A 15843-nucleotide genomic window follows, 5' to 3' on the forward strand; every position below is an offset into this window, starting at 1 on the left:
TGCATGGACGCGTGACGTGGAGTCCGTTTGTATTGTTTTGTAAAAAAACCGGTCAAGTGTGAATCGCACTCGCGCACTGAGCGTTCCGTGTCCTCATTCTTATTTTCCTACATTTTTACCCAAAAAGAACTATGAAAGGATTTTTTTTAATTTTTTTGATTTCTCTAGCCTTAGCATAGCAAACCATTCAGTACTTTACTAACTATAGAGAAAATCTAAAATATCAAAGAGAGATATTTCAAATCTCATGACGTTAAACAACAGGCAGTGTCTGTTAGTTAGTATGGGCACGTGTCATGTGACGTCACGCTCAGCTATATCCATCCATGCAAAGTTTAAACGCTTAAGTAGATACCTTTATTGTTTCCAGTCCAATTACAATACTTACAAGTATTTTACAGAAATTATAGGATTTAATTTAACTCTTAAAACCGATGCATATTCTGTATTCTTTTTTTTTGACACTGAACTTGACACTGAGACAAATCTTGGATTAGGCTTACACTCACGCTCTGGTCAGACGGGTGGGGATGACGTAATAAGCATACATTTATTTTTCATATTCACTCGCTTTAAATACGTCATCAATGGGAAGAGTGTAGGACTCAGTTACCTTGTCCTTGTTTATTCTGCACCGAGTTTGGTGAGAGAAGTGTTCACAGACAATAATATGGTGCGAATAAAGTTCTGTCTATGGTTATGTTTAAACCAGTGCTTGATTTGAAAGAAAGAAAGAAAGAAAATAACTTTACGAATTTTTTGGCAACAACAAATTCAGGCAACATAGACATACACAAAAAAAAACTAAGTTGCACTGATTTTCAGTGGGTGCCTTTTGCAGCGCTATACATTTTTTGCACGGAAGTGTGTGAAATTCTATTTCTCAGTACAAAATACAGATGTTCATGAACGCGTGTCCATCACGAATGCATACAAATTTAAGCAAGGGCAAGATGCAAGTGGTGCGTTTAAATAAATATTTATAAAGCCGACTCCGCTTTTAGGAAATCGGCTGCGTATAGGTTTCAATGAGCAATAAATGAGATGTATCTGGGATTGATAATATAAATAACATTTTATTGCATAAAGCATGTTGTTTTTGTATAACTAGCTGTGCCTGCGACTTCGTACGCGTGAAAATAGCATGAATAATATTTCCCGTTTTTGCAACATTTTCATTTACTGCTCCGCCCCTATTTTACAGCAAAATTTTATTTATGTAACAAAATTGTCAACTTTTACTTTTATCAACATTGTTTTGGTGTAATTATTTATAATATCTGTTTAATAAGCACTAACTTACATAATAAGTATGGATACCTAAAACACAGGCAAACATTTTTGCTTAGTTTAGGTATACTACCTTAATTAACATTATTGTTACTAACCAAATAATTTCATAGTCCCATTTAAGTTTCTTGTATTTAGGCTAAGTTTTTATTCAATAAATTTATCTTATCTTATTGACTGTAGGGTGAGCCTTCCTCGATAAATGTGCTAACACAAAAAAAATCAAATCGGAGCGTTCAAGCAAGTTAACAAATTCTTCGCGCATTCTAATGTAATAAAGATCAGTGGCCTAATTCACGTATTCACACAGTCAAAATCTCGTTGACGTTTAGAAGTCGTCCTATTGAAAAACAGTTCTAAATCCGTATTTATTTATTTTTTTATTTTATTTAAAGACTTTATTGCACACACAACAATGTTCTGTACAAAAAGGCGAGCTTAATGCCATACGTCATTCTCTACCAGCTGACCTTGAGCGAAACAGAGATATTTAGTAGGCGGTGCTAAAAAGCTACAAAAATGTACACAATATAATACATAAAATATTATAATATATATTTATACAAAATATATACATAAATACATACATATAATTTATATAAAATGGATGACGAGAGGTAAGGGAGGATAGGAGGAGTATTCACAAGGGTCATTTCGATAGAACGATAAGAGTAGGCGCACACCGTTGATTTTTAGTTGGCCGATAGTTGTGCCCGATTTTAATTTGTATGAAGAATCGGCCAAATCGAATCGGCGTAGTGTGCGCACTCCCATACTGATCAACAGCACGACTAAACTATCGGCCGACGAAAAATCAACGGTGTGCGCCTACTCTTACTCGATAGGATCGCAACTCAGCGATTTGTTGTCGTCGAAGTTTTGTTACGTAAATAAGGCTGAGTTGCACGACCTAACTTTAACGGTAACTATGACGATAACCGGTGCATTTTGTATGGAGTTTGACAGATTTTTGACGTTTGTCAAAGTTAAAGTATGGTGGTGCAACCCAGCCTAAGACTACAGAACTTTGTTTAATGGCCAGGGCAATTATGTCAGAATCGGACACCACAAGTGTTTGGTTTAGTGTGATGGCCAATTTTATGACGCTGTTGGTCAGTAAAGGTTATTTACGATTTCATCGGGCATTTTATTCGATTCTTATGCAAGACCTTAGCCGTGGAATAAAAATATTCGTTTGAACCACTTGGTGAACCGACGATCTGGTGAAGGTCGTGAAAAGCGCCTGAATGTTGACAGTGCTGGACCGTTTGTCGTGTATATGGGTATTTCTCATCGCCACGGTTCTCATCGTCACCTTCGTGGCGAATTTTATTTCTAACTTATTTCAACTTTTTGTAAACAAAAATTGTAGCGCTTGATGTGAAGATTATAATCTCAATAAATCAGTCAAATAGTGAATCTCGTTTGGAAGCTTTAACGTTTTGAATTTTTTGATGCCACGAAAGTGATTCTGTACTTCACAGCAATATTTTTTTCAAACTTTACTACTGTAAATGACTCTTAAGTGTTTATAAAACATATATTTTGTCTTATTTTCATAGACAAATAGCAATAACATAATATAAATACTTAAATAGGTACCTACTTAAATACAAGATAAAATTTTACTGATTACGTCACCTACTAATTACAAGATTCTACGCAATTGGTTTTAAGGGTGACACTGGTGGGTGGCATTCTGAAATGCTAAAGAAGCAAAAAACGGATTATCAGTACCTCAATAAAAATAACTCTGATTTATCAGTCAATCAACAAAAATATATTTTTTATTTAGGCCAGAGGGCCTCGTATTTTTGTTGTACAACTTTTAACTCAAATTTCAGATTAAATTTATCTTACAAACAGATACACAGTCACATATACAGACATAGATACAGTCATACAGACAGACAACAAAAATACGAGGCCCTTATTTATTTATTGATGTACTGATCTCTACTTACCACGTATAATTTATTAGTTATTAAAATATTGTAAAAACATAAACACCAGTCACTATATTTTAAAATAAACCAAAGCTAGAAATCACTTTCGTGGCCTAAAATCACCTTCGTGTATAAAACACCACGAAGGTGATGCCACGAAGGTGACGAAAATTTTAGTTTTTTATGAATTATCCTTAAATTTGAATTTAACGGTTCAAGTCGAATACTGCACAAATAAGTCTAACATGTTAAGTTTTCAATGGCATAGTTTCAATTAAATTGTTTAAATTTTAGAGGTAGAAAATATTGTTCAAGCAAGCGTCGGTAAGTCTATGGATAATCACAAAAAGTTACGTATTTTTTTCACGGAGCGACGATCGACCTATCTCACCTCCCCAATGGTCGAAGCACGACTGACGTTAACCGAATAGAACGCTGTGATTGGTTGCTGGTGTTCGGTTTAACGACAATCTTGTATTATTACTCGAAATTTTAGGTACCTAAAATCGTGTGACCAACGTATTTCGCTTTCTCAATTCAAAATAATTATAAGAAGATATTTTTTTGACTATTGTGTGGAAAGTATATTTAATAACGATGATTTTAGTATATGCTACACATAAATTGAATGAAAATTGTGAATGCAGTAACCAAATGTTTCATTGCAACCGAAGGTGTGACACGATGAGAACACGAAAAATGACCCCGTTTTTTATCGTTTCATGTGATTTTTTCGTATTATTTTTGCTTCTATTACGATAAAATTTATTTTGTATGTAGCTAAATAGATATTTAATCATCTGATTTCAAAGTTATTGTTCTAACTTATACCGTTTATGAACTATTATTGTGTGACCATCAAATTTGAGTGGAAATGAGAAGTACCCATATCAACCGGCAGTAGTGGTGATTAAGTTTGTTGCGGCGCTTCTTCTTAGCACTTGCCAAATGTTGGTTTCAAGGCGCTGGTAAATTAAAAAGATTATGAGACATGTAGGTAGAGGCGTCATAAGAGCAAAATATTTGCAATTTGTAAGTAGTATTTAAATAGTCTACACAAATAAAGAAATTTTGAGTTCGACTTTGAATCCTTGGTTATAGACTTTGGTCCAGCTGTGAACGTCTTTTTGTAATTACGAATTTTGAGCATTGTTACGTACGAGCTCGCTAGAAGAGTTCCAAAAAATCGACAATGTCACAACTCTCCTCTGTTACAACTACTCGTTCAACTTTTGTAATAACTTTTTCATTAGTTTTTAAAGCACTCGAAATTGAGAAATTAAACCTATTTACATGCCTAACATTCATAACCCAAGAATACTCGGTTAAATTACGAGTAACATTGATTGGGTTCTGTAAGTTACAAATGGTTTATTGAATCGAATGCCCGTGTAGCTGTATCTAGCACAGTAGATGTAATTTATTGACCAATTAACATGGCCACAATCTAGACAGAGAATTATCGACATACAACGTCATCCAAATTACTAAGATTTGTCACTGTGCATGGTCTTTGTTTTGTTAAGGTAATGAAAGTGAGTGAAAATCGTCAATTGTTATCAAATCGACGTAAACGAGGGGTAGAAAAGTTCTCGAGTGGTGACCACAGGTCGGAACACGTTGTGTAGGCAGGCCCCCCACTAGGTGAGCGGAAAATCTGGTAGGTATACCAGAAGCATCGCAGGACCGGATCTCCACATATTTTTTTTGATCAACTTCATCATCATCATCATTTCAGTCATAGGACGTCCACTGCTGAACATAGGCCTCCCTCAATGCTTTCCATGTCAATCGATTGGTAGCGGCCTGCGTCCAGCGCTTCCCTGCTACCTTTTGTTTTCCGGTAAGCGATATCTTGATAAATTAAATATTAGTTAAATTTATAAGATACGAGCTAACTACGCACGACACCTGGTGATAAGTACTTTTCAAAAAAAATTTTGTATAGATGGTCATCCATTACTCTATCATCTCCTTAAGTTTGGCACATTCTCTTTGGGACACCCTGTATACGTAGATTATACAAACAATACCAAAAACCGTGCGTAAATAACGAACAAATTGATAAGAGAAACAATAACAACAGCAAATTTTCTTTACTAGCTTTTGCCCGCGGCTTCACCCGCGTGAAATTTATTTTGCCACAGATTGACATAAATTATAGCCTTTATGTTATTTTGGGTTAAAAACAATAATACTGTAAAGTTTCATCAAAATCCGTTCTGTAGTTTTTGCGTGAAAGAGTAACAAACATACAGACAGACAGACATCTATACAAACTTTCGCATTTATAATATTAGTAGGAAAATGAACAGTTAAAATAGATACCATAGCACATTAAACCACATTTTGTTGAAAAATACCACTATTAAGATGCCACAGTATTTAGCTTGATGTACCATGGCTGTATTATGGTTTATGATCGGGACTAGGGTTGCCCAGTTGCCCAGGGCAGACCGCCAAACCTAATAGCCGGATAGACCAGCCAGTTTTTCCGGACATTTGGGTGAAAAGGCCGGACACCCTAATTAATGAGGATTTCTCAGTATTAATTAAAAATTAAATTAAAATTATTATTTTTTATTTCAGACACTAAAAAAGTTCAGATTATGCGGGTTCGAAATAAACATAAACAAAGGAAAATTGTACCCTGTGCAGAGACGGACCATCATGGGGATACGACAAAAATTGTATGTAAAACCAAGCTTTTTGATTATTGCCACAAATCTCACGATATGTTAAAAGCCTAACAAAAGCCGGACAAGCCGGACACCGTTTATTTTGGTCGGACACGCAATCAAAAAGCGTAACTATGTCCGGTGTTATCCGGACTCCTGGCAACACTAATCGGGACTATATTTATTAACGCAATAGGAAAAGACTCGTCGCCTGTTGGTTTTCCTGTTCCGATGCAAATGACACATTTCAAAGGATGGGCATTTACTTCGTGAATATTTTGTGCGTTGAGTAGTCGAGTCTAAAGCAATTTTTAAGTCTCAGTGACAATGAAATTGTTATTCTTATATGTTTTTGCTATGTGTTTCGTGGGAAGTTGGTGTGATGATTTTATAAAAAAATATTGTTTTAATGATACGAGTAATATTCTTAATTATCTTAATAGTAGGGGAGGGAAGGAATGTTGCCGTAAGTTCAGTTGTGTTATCTAAATATACAGGGTGTCCCAGAATGGGTGAATCAAACTGATAGGGGAGGAAGCTCTACTAATGTACACACGGCCACACTGTTAACTATCTATTTCCGTTTTTGCTCTCGCTCTAATCAAATGGTGATTCTTTGCGACAGAACGAGATGACATGACTGGCAATGGGCAGTTAACACTGTTGCCGATAGTGCTATCCCAAAAAATATGAAAAAAAATTTTGGACTTCGGATTTTTTTTAAATAAAGTGCTCTAAACTCGAAATCTAGTCATTATTTTCAAAAGTTTGTTTACAAATAAACGAAGCGATCATGTACAATTAATATTAGTAAGAAAAAAGTACAAATAAACTCCAAACGCAGCAATTATAGCCAGATACTTAGGCAAAACTGATTTATTTTCACTTTTTCAAAAACATTTTTTTTGTTTCCATATGCGCTTTATTTTTTTTTTTTTGCGAAAATTAGTAGTGAGAGAAATAATTAAGTTGCTCATATTTAAGTTATTTGAACCATTTAATTGTCAAAATACTTTTCTTGTATGTTACTGTTTTGTGTAGTGTTTATTGTATTAATTTATTATTAATAATAAATTTCAGGTCGTTACTGTCTAAAAACTTCTGAAACTTCCGAACCGATGGAATCTTGGGAAACTCCATCATGTCCGGAACATCAAGTATCTTCCCTTGTGCTGTCCTACATCCTCGGATTTATAATATTGATACTGGTAATCATCATAATAATTCTGGCAGTGATGTTGTATAGGAATAGAAAGAAAGATCATAAGATTTTCTCTCCTTCAAATCAACCGCAACCTGCCACAGATATATCAGACTTAAACAGGTGCTTAAAAACACAAGCATCCCATGAAATGACCATACTAAAAATGGATTCAATACCAGATGTACCAGTAAACCAAGCACAAGAAGAATACATAGAGAACGTTGAAGACAAATTAACTACATCAACAAACAGTAATCTGAAAAGAATTACAGCAAATAGGCATACAGGCTTAGGCAAAGACTTCAAGGTGTACAGGTCAGTTAAGAGAGCTACGGATCAACAAATGATTTTAAAAGATCAAATGAAGAAAATATGCGATGATGCACTAGCCAGAGCCCACATTAACGGTATGTCTGCTAGCCTGAAAGATTTAAATAGTTTGCTCGAATTAAATTATAATATAACCAGCCCCGAACATAGGGTTTCTAAAGCTAGAGAGAAGTCAGCCTCATATAATGAACTTGATGTATACGATAATATTCCTTCAAATATTCCTGTCACAGAAATGGCCGGAGAAGCTGTATATGATTGCTTGCCATCTTCTTATACGAAAAATAATATTGTAGTAGAAGACTTTGATACGAAATATCTTTTGACAATATCAAAAGAAAATCTTACGGAACCGGAGTATATCAACGCTCAGTATAGATACAATAAATTTTGAGATTAGACTTTACCTTTGACGTTAACATAGTAATAAACATAAGTCATAATATTTTATTTAATGTACATATTTATTTCTAATCTAGACAATTTATAAATAAATAACGCGCCTGGAGTTACGTAAATGTATGGATTTTCCTGGACATAACTGTATGGTTTATATCATAGAGGATAAATGTTAGTGGTAGCGAATTGTATACAACGCCATGTGAGGAATTACTTGTCTTTCATAAAATAATAAAAAAAAATAGAACAAGGGTAAAGGACAAAAAAACAATAGTTGTCCTAGTTTTAATTTCAGTTTCATTTGTAAATAAATAATTCAATTGAGCGATAAGAATGTAGGTATAAATATTGTAATATAGTTTGAATTATTATTGTCATCTAAGATAAATAGTGGGTTTGAAAGACCTAAGATCTATTATCGTTCTGTAATAATTTATTTTGCCAAAGACTAGTTTTAGTTAAGTAGGTATTCAATATAGCAAAAATGAAATGCTTGATAAAAATATATTTGGTACATTTAATTACCTATAATTAATTAGGATATAATTAATAAAACTGTAAATACGTTAATTTATCGTTTTAAATGTACAGAAAATAATATTTTTTAATATTTACTCCCTTAAACCGTTAAACTAAACATTGCCTTTGCTTTACTTTCGTTTTACAATTTGTTTTCTTCTCTTTACGATTTTCTACTTTATATTTTTTTTATTCTTCAAAATGTATCACTAAAAGAAATATAATATTGTTTTTAAGAACGATTTTTGCAATGGTTATTTTTATTTCAAGTAACATTTTGTACTCTGACCCGCAAATAAATCCGAATTGCGCCACCAACGTGCGTCCAAACGAGATAAGTCTTGAAAAATTTGCTTCTGCGGAAAATTGAAACGTCTCGTGCGATGCCGAACTTACTCAGTATGTCCAGGGCCGTCTAAAACCTACTGGGGGCCCTAGACGCTTAATGAAAACGGGGTCCCTTTTTTCTCCCTCTAAAAATACCAGTGAAAAAAACAAAATCATAATAGGTAACTATTCAGCGAATCGTTTCAACCTAGTACTATCTACTACTGGACAAAGGTCTTTCTCAAGGATTTCTACCACGACCGGTCCAGGCCCGCATCCAGGTCCTTCCTGCAACCTGCCACGAGATCATCGGTCCATCCAGGGATCTGCCCACACTACGTACTGCCACAGCTCGTACCCGCCACTTGAGAAATTCAGTGATTTTGAATCTATCAACGCACAGCTCAAACCACTGGACAGATCGGGCTGAGGCATGCAGGGAGTCTGATGTTATGACGTAGGCATCCGCTAAGAAAGGATTTTACGAAACTCCACCCCTAAGGGGGTAAAACGGGATCGACGCGTACGAAGTCGCGGGCGGCCGCTATAGTTTCATTATAATTACAATTCTATGTTCTGTGATTACAATAAATCAATTATTCAGTAAAGTGTTTAACTTTTAGAGTAGACGGGGCCCCGTATAGGCTGGGCCCGGGACATGAACAAAGAGTGCCCAGTGGTAAACAGGGAAATGAGCATCCCGACCCAATGTAACAAGTTTAAATTTTTTTTAATTCAGATAGATCACTGTAAATTCTCTATGATAGGTTAGAAATATTTCTTTCTTCATCAAAATTTTTCCAACTTGCCATCCTTTGATTGTATTAAAGAGATCATTATTAATAACTAGCCGTTTAACGTTTATAAAAAAGTGACTAAATAGTTATTTGCCGTAATTTTATTGTAGGTACTGATACTGTGACAGACAGACGAGTTGGATAATGGCTGCTGAATGGATATGTCAGACTCAGATGTTATTGACACGCTTACGAACGCCCATTTTGTCGAAGGTGCTTATTATAAAGGTTAATGTTATAAAAGTTAAGGTTAATGACGTAACAGGGTGACTTTGCAAGGTGTTGACAACTTTTTTTAAATAATCTCTATAGATTAAAATAACATAGATCAACTTTATCGTAATATCCACGTGTGCCAATTTTTAACTACACGCAGCGTACAGAAATAATTAAATATCCAAAAAATAGTTAAATCCATTAAGTTACTGATTCTGAGTTGCTCCTAAAAACAACACTTTGCAAAGTCACCCTATATAATTTACATATACTAAATATCATAGCAAATACAGAAACGGTGTCAACTCCAAGACATAATATTATACAAACTGTTTTCACGCGTACGAAGTCGCGGGCAAAGCTAGTTAATGTTTTTTTTTTTTTTTTTTTTTTCTACAAAGCAACACAATAACAACGGCCCTTATATTGGAATGCCATGAAGCGCTCCAAGACATTGCAGCTGTAAATGGAGTTACCCTGCAATGGATCAAAGGGCACAGTAACTCTTTAGGCAACGACGCAGCGGATGAACTGGCAAAAAGAGGTTCGGACACAACAGTATTTGGCCCGGAACCAATACTGCCGATACCACAAGCACAGATCAGGAACTGGCTGCGTTCCAAAACAGAAGAAAAACACCACACAGAATGGAAAAATAGCGAAGGATGCAGGCAAACAAAAGATGCGGTTCCGGACGTATCGAAAAAGTTCTCTCGCAGCCTCATCAAACTAAACAGGGACAGCATCCGCAAGGTCTTAAGTGTCATAACCGGACATATGCTAAACAAGCACCTATACAACATAGGTGTCACAGACAGCCCACTGTGCAGGGGGTGCATGGAGGCAGAGGAAACACCGCAGCATGTGCTCATGGAGTGCAGTAGCGTGGAAGAACAACGGGCTCAATTTCTTCGATCACCATCGTCGCTGCAGGAGGCCTGCAGCAGCCTAGACGGGCTGCTCGCCTTCTGGGGGGATCTGGGGTGGTTGGAGTAGGAAGATAAACCACAAATCGCGCACAATGGCCCTATCATGAGGCTAAGTGCGGTATTCGATTGCCCTGCAAAACTAACTAACTACTGTTTTGTTTAAAAAAACTAAGTAAGATTCCCTATCTATTTTACGTATCTAACGTGGTGGATTTGATACGTTTATGAGCCTTTATAGTACACAATAACAATAAAAATATGTTGACCAAAATTGTAATAATAATAAGTACAGGAAAAGTAATGGGAAAACATAATGCAGAATACAACTGAAGTGGACATATTACCACATAATACATAATTTGTATCCTTATGACATACTGATGTTATGAAAAGTTAGTTAGCAATAAAGAATTTGAATTTGATAGTCTATGAAGGATTATCGAGAAGTATGTACCTACCTACCTACCACAGCATTTTTTCAATGAAGATACTTACATCGAACTTTCAACTTTTTAAACCATACCTTGTTTACAGTTGGATTTATCTTATATTTGGGGAGTTCACTATGCATGCACTAGATCATGGGTAGTCTTATTTTAAAAGGCTGCCAACGATTTAAAATTCACCCTGTACGAAAAAAGTCCGCTGACACAGTTTCTTCAAAAATAATCATCGCACACCATGCTGTTTTCACTCCAGAATTTTAATACAGAATGCTAAATAAAGCACAGTCGCACTTCAAATGGGTTTCGCGCGTCATGCTCGCATTCAAATGTCATTCATATGCATGGCTGCATGAGAGATGCACAACTCCGGCCGAAAACAAAAGTGTAGGACAATAGACAAAGCGTCTTGTTAACACGCGGTGTGTCAAAATTGTGTTGAGCGGAGCGAGCGAAGCGGATTAGAGCTTGCTCCGCTTTTCACTTGGTGTACTCGTAAATTGGGAATTTTATTCGGCTGATCAGCGTCTAGCTGTAATAAAATAATATTTCGGTAATAATCTGTTGAGTAAATATGCGTAACAGAAACATTTACTCGTATACATACAAATTATTATTTTGAGGGAAGTAAAAATAAAATGAAATGGTTTTTTTGATATTTAAAATGTCTAGTTTATTTTTTTCTATCAGCTTTTGGAAACATTATATTTTATTACTTTAATACATTTATTAGATTACAGTTTTTTTAATTGAGTACATAATAAATGCCGTATGACTCAAAACCCTAAAAACAATTAACGTCATTGTGTTTTATGAAAACCATTAATATTAAATGTATATTTACAAAGCACAACTATATTTACTCTATACCTAAGCATTGTCTTTTGGTATTTCCAAATTGACTCATCATTCTATGTATAAGTAATTAATAAGTTTATTATTCCTCGATACTCATAATAATATTTCGAGTTCTCAACAAGCCGAACCTTTGTCATTTCAGGATTAATTTTCCTTTGTAATTATTATTGTCCAATTTAGGATTTAACCGACAATACAACAGATAAGTAACGTTTAGTCATACGAAAGTCAGAAATGTCTGAAAAGGATATAATTCGGCCACGACTTATACAGGGTGGAAACGATAAGTGATCTCACGCGATTAATTCTAAACTATACAAGATATCGAAAAACTGATTACTGATCCTGAAAGTGCTTCACGAGCTCTTTCAAACGATATCAGTAATAGGTTACAGAATTAACTGGATCTATCCGAAAATTCAATGTTTTCAATCTCCATACTAAATGTATGCCACTATGCCAGCCACACAATATTAGAAGTGTTAATTTTTTTTATTTTAAATAATAAACACTTCAAATGACTCGTAAATTGCATTCTAATTTAAAATTATTCATGGAAAACATTGGTTTTAGGCTTCATTTGCTATAATATTATCAAGTCATGAGTGCTATGACTGTGGCAGTACTAAATGTATGGAAGCTGGAAACATTTAATTTTCGGATAGATCCAGTTTATTTTATAACTTTTTATTGGTACCGTTGGATAGAGCTCGTAAAGCACTTTCAGGATCAGTTACCAGTTTTTGGATATCTTGTACAGCTTTTAATATTATGTGGTTTTACTAAATGTATGGAGGCTGGAAACATTAAATTTTCAGATAGATCCAGTTTATTTTGTAACCTATTATTGGTACCGTTGGATAGAGCTCGTGAAGCACTTTTAGGATCAGTAATCAGTTTTTGGATATCTTGTGTAGTTTAGAAATAATCGAGTGAGATCACTTATCGTTTCCATCCTGTATCCTTGATTGTCTATATGTCTAACAAGTTACGTAAGATAGGTGGACCGACGATCTGTGGGCTGAGTGTGAGTTTACATCAAACGTCCTCACTAGTGAGCGCGTTAAAAAAATGTATGAAAATTTTAGTTCTTTAACGTTTCCGCTAGGGGCGCTGTACAATCCGTCATACATTTAATGTCATTTTTTACGCGCACTAGCGAGCGCGTTTGATGTAAACTCACACTAGGCACTCTGGTGAAGGTCACGGGGGGTTCCTGGATGAGGGCGGCGCAGGACCGGTCGTTTTGGAAACCCTTGGGAAGGCCTTTGTCCAGCAGTGGACATCATTTGGCTGAAACGAACGAACTTTATCGAATCCAAATCAATTGCGAGTGTGTCATTGTACATATTATATATACTCATTCCTTTTTTTTCCGTCTGCCTACTAAACAAGTATTAAATGTATTCTACTTGAGATGTTCAAATAAATAAATAAATAAAATTAAATATCCTTGGACATTTTTTACACTACGCTTCTAGTCCCAAACTAAGCAAAGCTTGTACTAGGGGCACTAGACAACGGATATAAACATACTTAAATACTTTTTTTTTGTAATTAGGTACATAATTAATTATTATACATAGTAACACAAAGATAGATTGTAGTTAAATTATACTGACTTTTTATCGCTATTAACGAAGAATAATATTAGACATCTAATGCCCGTTTTCACCATCAATCCCTAATTTTTAAGTGACTCCTATGAAAACAAAATTCCTGTTATGTGTTACCATAGGCAGCGTAAATACAAATAAGTAGGTAATCTTCATAGAAACGCACCGAGCGCGGTTTGTATGTGAGCGCGCCAATACGTATGCGGCGCGCACGCACACACTGACAAAATTTAGCGTGGATTAGCGGAGTCAGTGTGTGCGTGCGCGCCGCATACGTATTAGCGCGCTCACATACAAACCGCGCTCGGTGCGTTTCTATGAAGATGACCTACTCATTTGTATTTACTCTGCCATAAGGGTCTGAAAACGTCTGTTTACGGAACCCGTTTATTTTGACATTTTTCGTACTTGGCAGTCTTTATCCTTATTATTCTACAAGTAAATTGCGTAGGCTCGTTGTCAAAGCCAGCGATATGAGGATAACACTGGCTACGATATCTGTAACCGCAGACAAGCCTGTACCTCTAGCACGAAAAACAGTCGTCTTCGAATCGTTTGCGTATTCGAAAAAAAAAACGATACCTAGACTTCGAGTTCAACGATAACGTGACGATCTCGAAATCAAAATTAGTTTCGTGCTATCTTTTCTCATACTAAGTTCACTTTACATCACATTCACAGGGGCACTGTTTAAGTTTTCACACTAAGGTTTGGTTGCACCACCCAACTTTGACCGTAACTTTGACGATAACCGGTGCTTTTTGTATGGATTTTGACAGATTTTTGACGTTAGTCAAAGTTAGAGTAAGATGGTGCAACCCAGCCTAAATCTTTTAAAAATATGGCGTTTCGAATACGCGAACGATTCGAAGTCGAAAGTGTTTCGTGCTTGAGGTACTGGACCCTTCAGACGCAGGGTAGCAACAACATAAAAATATCGTAACGTAGCTGTTATTATAGCATGTCGTTTATGCATAGAATATGATGGTATTTTATAGCCTCCAGTCTAGACATAATGAGAAAAATGGGCGAGATGTATAGAGATTTATAGCGCTATAAATATGTATTAAGTACCTATGTAAATACAAATTACGTATTGATAATGGATACATAATAAAGCAGCTAGCTATCTAAATATGTATACAGTGTGAGTCACGTTAAAGTGTACATATGAAAATAGATTAAACTAGACCTATTTTTATCGACAAAAAAGAGGTCAAAAATTTTTTGAGATTTATTTTTTATTTTTTATAGAATTATTTTTCTTCCAATTACTTATTGTAAAGAAAACGTAATAACTTTTAAACTAAGCGGTATATCCTGATAAAATAAAACAGTAATAATGCTAAATAACAGGCGATACTAAAAAAATACATAAAATACAAATAAAATGCCAACAAATAATAAAAAATGATACTTTTCGAAAAAAAATCTGCTTTAAAATTCGTGTTTTTTTGGTTATTTGATAAATGTCTCCAAAAAATGCCCCTATAACAGGTGGTTTTTATTACTTTTTATTATTCTCTATCGTATTATCTTTGTAAAAGCAAAAATCGCATGTCTCTATCCCTATCACAACATTTGCTATGAACGTTTGAACAAAGGCCTGCCACAACATTATTCTCCGCTACAGGTAGAGACAATTTTAATTTTAACTATAATTCTTATTTTTCTTCGAAATCTTTTGTTTTTATTTGAAATATAACTTGTCTTTATCAAAATTACAAATCGAGAGCCATTTTCAGTTTCGTTGATAACGAAGCTTTGAATGGCGCGCCCGGGGAGGCTTAGTTCAAACGATCATTGCAAACGTTGTGATAGGGATAGAGACATGAGATTTTTGGTTTTACAAAGGTAATACGATAGAGAATAATACAAAGTAATAAAAACTACCGGTTATAGGGGCATTTTTTGGAGAAATTTATCAAATAACCAAAAAAACACGAATTTTAAAGCAGATTTTTTTCAAAAAATATCATTTTTTATTATTTGTTGGCCTTTTTTGTGTATTTTATGTATTTTTTTAGTATTGCCTGTTATTTAGCATTATTACTGTTTTTATTTTATCAGGATATACCGCTTGGTTTAAAAGTTATTACGTTTTCTTTATAATAAGTAATTGGAAGAAAAAAAATCTATAAAAAATTAAAAAAAATCTCAAACATTTTTTGACCTCTTTTTTGTCGATAAAAATAGGTCTAGTTTCATCTATTTTCATATGTACACTTTAACGTGACTCACACTGTATATAACTCAAAGGTGACTGACTGACTGACATTGATCTATCAACG

General features: G+C 34.9%; 1 protein-coding gene and 1 long non-coding RNA gene across 3 annotated transcripts in view; both read left to right on the forward strand.

Annotated features, from left to right (window-relative positions):
- LOC135078442 (neuropeptide CCHamide-2 receptor-like) overlaps window positions 1-15843 on the forward strand; it is a 94372-nt gene that overhangs the window by 39914 nt on the left and 38615 nt on the right. The window lies entirely within an intron of this gene.
- Window positions 6142-8608, forward strand: LOC135078441 (uncharacterized). The gene is made up of 2 exons (XR_010258610.1): window positions 6142-6380; window positions 6995-8608. It is a non-coding gene; the product is annotated as an uncharacterized LOC135078441 (long non-coding RNA).

This window comes from Ostrinia nubilalis, chromosome 15 (genome assembly GCF_963855985.1).
Source record: "Ostrinia nubilalis chromosome 15, ilOstNubi1.1, whole genome shotgun sequence".
Classification (NCBI taxonomy): Eukaryota; Metazoa; Arthropoda; class Insecta; order Lepidoptera; family Crambidae; genus Ostrinia; species Ostrinia nubilalis.